This window comes from Triticum dicoccoides, chromosome 4A, assembly GCF_002162155.2.
Source record: "Triticum dicoccoides isolate Atlit2015 ecotype Zavitan chromosome 4A, WEW_v2.0, whole genome shotgun sequence".
Lineage (NCBI taxonomy): Eukaryota > Viridiplantae > Streptophyta > Magnoliopsida > Poales > Poaceae > Triticum > Triticum dicoccoides.
In genome coordinates this window covers 744539586-744549827 of record NC_041386.1, presented here as the reverse complement: position 1 = coordinate 744549827, position 10242 = coordinate 744539586, and the positions used below count along the sequence as shown (strand labels likewise).

The window sequence follows — 10242 nt, the reverse complement described above, 5'->3', positions numbered from 1 at the left end:
AGAAATTCTCGCACAAAGACACGAAAGCAGCGAGATGCACGATGGAGTTGGGAGTGAAGTGGTGAAGTTGTGCCCCAAAGAAGTTCAGAAATCCCCGAAAGAAAGGGTGAGGCGGCAGAGAAAACCCGCAGTCAACATGGGTGGCCAAGAGAACACACTCACCCTCATGAGGTTGCGGCTCCGACTCTTCCCCGGGAGCCGCGCTGATCCATGGGGGATCAGTCCCTCGTTGGCCATGTCGTCGAGATCCTTCTGAAGGATCGTCGAGCGGATCCAGTCGCACTGGATCCAGCCCTACGGCAAGCCGGCCCTTGACGAAGATCCGCCCCGACTGGTCGCCCTTCCCTTCGGTTTCGCCGTCACCTTCTTCGCCCGCTCCAAAGCCACCGTCTTCTCTTTCACCATTGTCGCCGGCGAAACGCGCACGGAGCAGCAGCGCTGAGGTGGAAGCGACCGCGGCGGATAAATCTGGGGAAGGGAGGAGAAAATGAGAGCGCAGTGTTCAAAAACCCCCGTCCGGGGCCTTATATGAGGTTGCTTCCGAGTGACTGACTGGTAGGCCCGGGCGATCCTGTCAAATCCCGCAACAGTCGCCCGCGTGATACGTGGCGAAAAAGGTGGCGCGGAGATCGAGGCGTCCCTGCCTTATCCCATCCGATTACTGCAGCTTCCTCCGCCTCGCTCACTTCCCGAAATTCGAATCCCGCTAAAATCCGCGCGCCACAGAGCAAATCGTCAGACAGAAGATTTCCTCCGTCCTGTCATTCGGAGTTCTCCAAGTACGAAAAACACACTCGACGGATACAAAGAATGGATCAAGGCGACTGAAAAAGAAGTTGAAGCCATCACCTAAGCTCGTTGATCCAGAACAAGACATGCTCATCGCACGAAAAGTGGGTCGGAAGAGTTCTCAACTCCTTCCCCACTCAAACATGGATCCATTCGGGGGCTACTGATGAAGCCATGTACCTAGGGTAGGGTCATGGACCTGTCCAAGTTACCCTCCCTAAGGACATCTCTTGAAGAAACCACCTTTCAGTCGACCTGGAAGGATTCCACTCGACGGACCTGAAGACACTCGACCATGAAGCCAACCACTCGACCGCCACGAGATCTACAGTCAGTCTGCACGCAAACGGTCGGTCATTAAGTGGCTTTTATGGTCATCATAGCACTTTATATGGGACGTTACCAGTAACTTCCGATCTTAATGTACCTTAATCCCTGCATAACTGAGGGCTGGAGGGGTCTAGCGAACTCTATATAAGCCACCCTCCTCCTCAGTATAAAGGGTTCGCACCCCTGTAACTCATACGCGCATAATACAGTCGACCACCTCCGGGCTCCGAGACGTAGGGCTGTTACTTCCTCCGAGAAGGGCCTGGACTCGTAAACATCTTGCGTATACCACTACTCCATAGCTAGGATCTTGCCTCTCCATTCCTACCCCCTATTCTACTGTCAGACTTACAACCACAACACCGCGCGCACCCGACGCGCCTGACCACACCACACGCCATGGACTCACTGCGCACCGCCTCCATGTCCGCCATAGCAGCCGCCAGCGACAAACGCCGGAAGGATGTAGCCGAACTCGAGCACCACGGCGACATACGACTCCTCCCAACGTCAACCGCACGCTCGTACTCCCGACGCGCCCGACGCGTCCAGTGCACACCCATAACACGCACCGGTCGCGCCCGACTCGCCGCCGCGTCTTATTGCCCTGCACCGCCGCGGCCTCCAAGCTGCCATGCAGTGCCTCCACGCCATCACGCCGCGCCACCGCGCAGGTCCGCCGGGGCCGCCGCGGCTCCGTGCCACGCGCCTCCACGGTTGTCGCGCCGAGCCACCGCGACCTCTGCGCCACCACGCAGGTCCTCTGCGATCTCCTCGTCTCCGCGACCACCGTGCTCTTCGCGCGCACGACATCACACCGCACAGCCGCGGACTCGCCACGTGTCGCCGTCACCACGCGCTCGCCGCGCGCCGCAGCCGATGCCTTCATGTCGGCCGTGCACACTGTGTCCGCCGCGGCCACCGCGGCCTCCTCGCCACGCCGCGCACCTCCATAGACCGACACACGTCCCGGAGCTTCACCGCGCAGCCGCCGGCGAACGCCGCCACCGCCGCCACGCCTCCGACACGGCAAGCACGCCCAAGACACCAAGCTCATGATACCAATTGTTGGAACCGCAGCCCTCTCCCACTTTGGGCTAGAGGTAGAAGAAGACACAAGACACAAGAAATTCCGGGTCGGCGCACGAACGCCGCCGTGGGCGCACGCACGCCCTAATCTTCTTTATCTTTTCAATGGCTACATCGTTGGCTCTCCCTCTCTACACAACACCACCAGCCACTTAAATATGCAAGGCCACGCACAGCCTAGCCGCCTCCATCGGCCACTAACAGCACTTACTAACTACCACGACCCCACACCTCCATGCACTAACCAACTCAGCTAGCATGCATACTAAAATCGCTCACGCCCAGCCTTGTAGCTAGACCACTAACCAGCCATGCATGTAGATGGAATCCGGGCCGCTACTCACGCACGAACGTGACTCGGCCAGGTCGCTGCATGAGGCCGTGATCAAAATTAGTGCTGACATCCGCTGGATCCCATCCGTGACCCAAGCGAGAGCATTCTTCCCTACGTGTCTGGCCGGCGTCCCTCTTCCTTCTTGTTTTCTTTTGCAGTTTTGCTCCTTCTTTACTCTCTTTTTGAGCAGCGTGGGATTGGCGGCCGCGGTGGAACGGACAACTCCGTGCGCAACGCCGGCTGTATCCGGTGGCCAGCGCCTGTGCGGTGCAGAGGCCGCTGATGCCGACACCCACAATGGCGGACAACCAGTCAACCATATGCTGGCGCTGCGCCATGGGATGGGAGCACTAGTCTCGGTCGCGTTACTTGCGAACTGTGTGGACGCGGTCGTGACGGTAGCAGGCTTCAGCATCAGCTTGCAGAGGTGAGCAAGATTAAGAAGGCCTTCAATACAACGTCAGCTGGTTTTGCTGTGACTGCATGGGCAGTCCGCGTGAACGACGCACAAATTGTGTCTGGCAGTTTTGGGCGTTTGTTGGTACAGCAACATGCAGGTTTTTTTTTTTGAGCATCAGTACAGACACAAGCGTTCATATACACGCGCATACACTCATCCCTATGAACACACACACACACACCCTACCCCTATGAGCACCTCCGAGAGACTGAGCCGTCATATCATCTTGAGACTTACGAAGTCATCATAGGCGCCTCGTCGTCGACGGGAACGTCTCCTCCCACGGAAAGCGCATCGCCGGAAATCCTGAAATAAATCCAGGAATAATGCGAGCACCAGGATTTGAACCCTGGTGGGTTAGGGATACCACTGTCCACCTAACCAACTCAACCACAGGTTGATTCGCAGCAACATGCAGGGTTGGTGGATGGTGGCTTCGACATCTCTGTACTGCCTATAAAGCGTCACATGCTGATGCTATGTTTCATTTGCCCCATCTCCCATCTCTGCTCTTATTTTAAGTAAATGCCCACATGCCTTACATTTATCTCTGTGGGAGTTTTTCTTTTCTAATGATATCATCTATACATGTTACTTGGTTACTAAACCTATGTAACTTAGGATCTAATTGATAAATTGCTAGGAGTATCCGCATACTTTCGTGGAGATCATATGGGGAAGGATTGAACAGTGTGGCAACAGATGTCAAGGTGTGTTCTTCCAAAAAATCTTCGCATCGAGTCGATGAACATCATTTTTGAGGTGCAGTTTAACTTAGTCACTTACAACTATCTGGTCCACAACTAACAATCAAAGTCATGTTCAGTTATAGTGCTTAAATATGATTTTGGTGTGTGTATGTGAAAATTATACAGTATTATATTTCTACTAAATGCATGAGCATGATGTATCACACATCTACATGTCTAGGCTTTTTCAGTTATTTTTTGGGATGGAAACCAGAAGCATCACTGTCCTTGACTAGAATCACCATGGCCAGATTAAAGACTGCAAGCTGGCAAGTTCTTCCTTTCGATTTCTCAATCTTTAGGTATGGACCATCTCCCCCTTGCTAGCTGATATGAAGTACAAAAAAAAATTTGTGACCAGATTATACGAAATACAGAAAAAAATCTGACCATGTATAATTGCTACCAAGTGTACCCTTCTTCGTGTAAACAACTTGGTACCTTGCATAATATTTATCACAGTTATTCTTATGCGTGAACGATATCGAGCAAAATATTGATCTGGTCTTGGACGCCTCCTTCAGAGAAGTACATCTTCAAGACAAAGGATCTTGCCATGTTTAACAACTTGTGTGTTGTCCGAACAATCTTTATTGTGAGCCTCCCGTCTTGCATCAGTAATTCATTTTGTTGTTTGTGTATTTGTTTTTTCTTTCTTTTGAGCTGCTGCACTTTAGAAATTTTGTCACGACGGTTTCCATTTTAAACTTCTATGTTGAATGAATTGTTGAGTGTTTCTTCCTCTTCTTCTATGGAATGGTATTTGTTTCCTTTTTTGGTACATATTTCTCTTTGGCCAGTTGAATTTGACACATCATTGATGTGATTCTTGGTCTTTTGTTTTGGAGCGCTTCTGTTATTTTCAAGATCAATTTTGAGAAACCATTCCGCCAAAGTACTGCCAGAGAGCGCAAGGGATAGAGAGAAGGAGAGAGAGATAGTGCCATGATGATCTCCATTTGTTTTTTTTTTCACATGTGGTGAGAGAGACAGTGGCGGAGCTAGCTCCCGGCGACCTGGGGCAGCTGCCCGGGCTGCTCCAGCCATTCTTCACTAAACAATACAAAGAAACCATGATTAGCACTACTAATTACTTGGGCAAATGCTGGGCAACATAGCTGTGTAAAGACTTTGCCCCGGCTGCTTCAGCTGGCTGGCTCCGCCACTGGAGAGAGAGAATACACATGAGAGCGCTCGCGCCATTTTGTCCTATACGCTCCATGTGCATGCCCCCAGCATGCATGCGACTGGGGCAGGACCCGTCGACGTTCACTCGCAAGAGTCTCCTCGAAAAACAATAATCAAAGGACGTACACGTATTTTAAGTTTCATCAATATAATAATTGAGACTAAGTACAACTCTTTCAAATGAAATAAAAAGTACAACTCTTTCAAATGAAGAGCAGATTTTTTTTTCAAAAAGAGCAGACTAATAATTGATGCACACAACCTTTTATTTATCATATCAAAGTTTATCACCCGACCATAACAAACTTCAACCAATAAATTGTCGCACGTGACTGCCCGAAGGGTAAATTAAGTTAAAAAAACATAGAAAAATGAGCCTCGTGCATCACAAATCCTACTAGCAGTCCGCCAACCAAATCGGTTGAACAAATCCCAGGAGACCATCTCCCATCGGTTGCACCCGAAGACCGTGAGCGTCCGATCCTCCTCCTTGCGAGTAATTACCACACATGGATCCAGCTGGTAGCCTTGAAGATAACCTGCAAAAAGTTTGGAACTTTCGTTCTGTTAAAAATACAATCATTACGAGTGTTTCAAATGGTCCAAAGAATAGCATAAATTCCCACACGGATCTAAGACTTAAACTTGGGCTGCATCCCCACTAACCAGTTTCCAAACATATTCGTACTACTCGTAGGTGGAGGTAGGTTGAAAGCTATATGGACCGTTCTCCATAGCAGCTTGGCAAGTGGGCAATGAATGAATAGATGCTGAATCGATCCCCATTGCCACAAAAATTACACTTAGTGCATCCTTGCCAATCTCTTTTTTACAGATTATCTTTTGTCAGCATAAGAATCCAATGAGCTTGTCTAATCAGATTCCAGTGTTTGAAACTATGCAGTGTGAGTGGCAGAGGCCAAGGTAATTAACAAGACAAATCAGCGTGAGCACCGAGGCAATCGACAAAAGCGCATATCGTCCGAGGAATTAACGGAAAAAAAAGGAGGCAGGCACGACAGCAGAGGCACAACCAGTGGGATGCATGTGATGACAGTAGAGGCACAACCAGTGCGATGCATGTGATGACAGTAGAGGCACCACATGTTCATCTCCTTCCGCTCTCCTCTCGCCACAACGCTACTATCCACACTCTACTTCGGATGAGGCCGCCGGAGATGTATGACCCTGGCGGTAGCCCGTCGTCCCGGCCGCACGGCAAGGAGGAGCTGCAGCCGGAGGTGGTTCTCTACACGGCGTGAGCTTCAGAGCATCACGCCGCAGAGTGCGCACCTCCGCCGATCTCTACGCCTTGCGCGCCCTGCTGCGGGGCTACGACCTGACCATCGATGAGCGCAACGAGTCCAGGAGCAAAGCGCACCGCTGCGAGCTCAAGTCGTTAGTCGTTACTCGCGGCTCGGGGCTGCGCCTTCTGCCTCCCGCAGCTCCTCGTCGGCGGCCCTGACAATGTTAGGCAGCTGCTCCTTGTCCTTTTTAATCCAACCCAAGGTGACACTTCCTTTCTCTCCTTCCTAATTCATTCGTTTTCCTCTACTACTATAGCTCCTACAAAAAAAAAAAACCCAAGACTGAACTTGCTTAGAGCCGTTTCCTTTCCTTTTCTTGATGCTGACATAACGGAAAATACTGCTGCTGTTATTATGTTATAGAGGGCAAAAACATTGCTGCTGTTATTATGTTAGCCTATAGAGGGCATAACTCGACCGTACGTGTTGCGCTATAGAGGGCAAAACATTGCTGCTGTTATTATGTTAGCCTAAACACTGCTGCTGCTGTCATTTTCTTCAGATAGCAAAATAAACGGCCAGCACATGTCCCTGTACATGACTTAGTCGAGCTGATTTTTTATGTTAGTTAGTTAGCTGATGAATAGGCGCAGCCTTGATCTGGTCATGGGATGGCATGACATGGTGATCGCGGCAAGTGCGCACACCTAGCTCACATCGAGCGTTGTGGGATGGCACGACCGGTAGGCTCGACTTAGGCAGGAAATTTCCTGCCGTAGCGACCATACAAAAAACAGTGAAGAAAGTAGAAAAGCAGTAAATTTTAAACTGCACAAAACCTTCCTCAGAATATGCCCTCTCACATTCCCATCCATATTATATTTCTCAATAAGCTTCGCAAAAAGTTTAAAATGGTGAATCTTTCTGAAAACAACTTTGGAAATGCGAACATTTTTTGAATACATGGACATTTTTTTTATGAAACCAGAACATTTTTTGTGAAAAGTTCAAACATATTTTTCAAAATGCGAACAATTTTTTAAACTTGGAACATTTTTTAAATGCATTTTTTTGAATTTTTTAAACATATATAACTATGAAAATGAAAAGCGAAGGAAAGGGAAAAAAGGAACAGAAAAAACAAAAAAAGGATGAGAATAAAACTTGAAAAAAACAGAAAAGGAAAACAGGGAAAAGATAGAGAAGAAAAAAATGAAAGAGTGGAAGGATAAAGGAAAAACGCTGGTTCAATCTGTGCGTCGGCCTGGCGACCTCTGTGTAAGGAATGTGGTCCTTAGTGGAAAACGACGTTTCACAAGGTTTCGGTGAAAAACGACGTTTTTTGTGGCTTGTGTAAAAAAGACAATTTCTGATGCTTCATTTTAACTATTCACGAGGCATTTCTTTATCTTTTTTACACAAGCCACAGAAAACGCCGTTTTTCACTGAAACCTTGTGAACGCACATAAAATGTCCGGATATACACGCGGGGTTTTTGTTTCGAATTTTTTAACTTCTCGGAATTTGGATTTCGACAATGGGTGCATATGCACCTAGGAGCCAAAGGCAATTACCGGCTATTTCGCGGTTATAACGCGGTTATAGCATATTTGGAAGGGAGACGTTACATTTTGGCAAAACCGGACGCTACGGCGCTAATCGCGTAATTAGCACGCTACACACGCTATAACGTTGTAACGTTGTAAAGTTACAACATGCAGACCATGCAAAACTGAAATAAGCACAACCCAGCGGGCCCAGCAGGCCAAAACCAACCCACGACCACTAGCTTTCTCACTCCTTTTATTAGATTCTCCCACGAGACCTAACCAGCAGGCCCAAGTGGCTGCCCCAGTGGCTGTTGATGTTAGAAACTCTTAAAACTATGGCTGTTGATGTTTGAGACTTACTATTTTTATGTGCTGGATTTGGCCCTTATGCGTATATTGCTTGCTCCTATGAAAAAATTAGTTGCTTAAATACTTTATTTCTAGATATATTTGATTTTTTTTTTGCAAACGCTATTTTGAAATATAGCATGCTATTAGCGCGCTATAACTCGTGTAGCGTTTAGAGAAGGGCCTCGCTATATTTTGTAGCACGCTATTTAAAATATTGGTATCAATCAATCAATCGGTAACACTCTTCAGGGCGTCGTCAGCTGATCGAGGTACACAAAATCGGTCTTGGGGATTCAACACGCTAGGGGTTAGGATTTGGGGATTGGGAATTTTGCAAAATTCTTAGGATTAGGGTTCCATCTCCTCTGTTTGTCCAGGCCGACCGATCGATCCATCGATTCTACTCGTGCGGAGCAAGAGATGGACACTCTGTACAGCACCGTAAAGGAGTTCGTGGGGTTTGGGTTCAAGATCATCAGCGCGCTGGACAAGGCCAAACACAACATGAGGAGTGCCGCAGGATTGACGCCCTCCTGCTCAGCCTCAGCGCCATCGCCAAGCACCTGCAGGGGCCGCCCAACATCATGGAGGACGACTTGATGAGGGTCACGACGGAGGGCCTAGACAAGGCCCTGCAGCTGGCGTCCAAGCTTGTCGCCAAGTGCAAGGGCAAGCGGTTCCTGGACCGTGCTTTTAACGCCAAAGACATCGCCGAGAAGCTGCACGGGGCCTGCTTCCATGTGCTGCTCAACATGAACGCCGTGCTGCTTGCCAATGGTGTCTTGAACACCTCGGAGCTGGCCGAGCTTAAGGAAATTGTGGCTCAGCTCCGCGCCGACGGTGCCTTGAACAACTTGCTGTTGGCCAAGATTCTGCAGATTCTTGTTGCTGCACGGCCCCATGTTGATCTGCCACAAGAGGTATCGTCGTTGCTTTACCTTGCCACACCACAACATCTTTATGTATGTATGTATGTATGTATGTATGTATGTATGTATGTATGTATGTCACACTAGGCCTAGTGCCTCACTAATTATGCAGGATGATACCAAAATCTATTTGTTTTGCTGTTAAATAGTACAAAGCAGAGCTCTAGATAAATACCACATTGTTTTATATATGTAAGCTTATCAGTTGTAATACTGTATATGAATTTGTTTAATTTTCTTTTCCTATTTCAGGTGGAAAAATTGGTGAAGGACGACCAGATCAGTTCTCAAATTAGAAACAAAGGGGAGGCAAAGAAAACAGCTGTAGCTAGTTCTCAACACAAAAACAAAGGGGAGGCAAAGAAAACAGATGTTGCCAGGTAAGGTACCTGCACAAGTACGCTCAATTAGCCTGCCATAGAGCTATCCAAATGTATATGTCCCTTTTATCTATCTTGGTGGATTAGTATGCTCGGTTACTTGGCGTGCTCTATGCATTATCCAAAAATGCCTCTTTTATCTATTTTTATAAATTTTGTTGGTTATAAATGTCGATGAGTTAACCTCTCCTACCTCTACTTGTTGGTAAAGCATTTGATTTTGTTGCACGAAACTTGCAGGACGGAAGTTAAGAATCAGAAGAAAAACAAGAAACTAGGGCGTAGCACGGTGGTGCCAGATGCTTCCCTACCAGATGGTAACGTCGCATCTTCCACGTTACTCTGACCATTACTTGCATCGTGTTGTTTAATAAGAATGGATGAAATCAAACTTAAAAAGTGTCTTTTACATACCACTAGTACACATATGTGCTCTTACAGATATTACAGGTGTAATCTCAGATGTGACATGTATTTATTGTTCTTCTGGCAGGCTTAGCTGCGTCCGCTTCAGCGGGCAGTGTGGTCGGACAAGGCTCTAGTACTATTGTTGCTGCACGGCCCGATGTTGATCTGCCAGAAGAGGTATCGCTACCTTGCCACACCACAACATCTTTATGTATGTATGTATGTATGTCACACTAGGCCTAGTGCCTCACTAATTGTGCAAGACGATACCAAAATCTATTTGTTTTGTTGTTAAATACAAAGCAGAGCTCTAAATAAATACCACATTGTTTTTTGTAAGCTTATCAGTTGTAATACTGTATATGAATTTGTTTAATTTTCTTTTCCTATTTTAGGTGGAAAACTTGGTGAAGGATGACCAGATCAGTTCTCAAATTA

At 47.7% G+C, this 10242-nt stretch overlaps 1 pseudogene; it reads left to right on the top strand.

The window, feature by feature from the left end:
- Nucleotides 1-7792: 7792 nt before the first annotated feature.
- LOC119288379 overlaps nt 7793-10242 on the top strand; it is a 7451-nt pseudogene continuing 5001 nt past the window's right edge.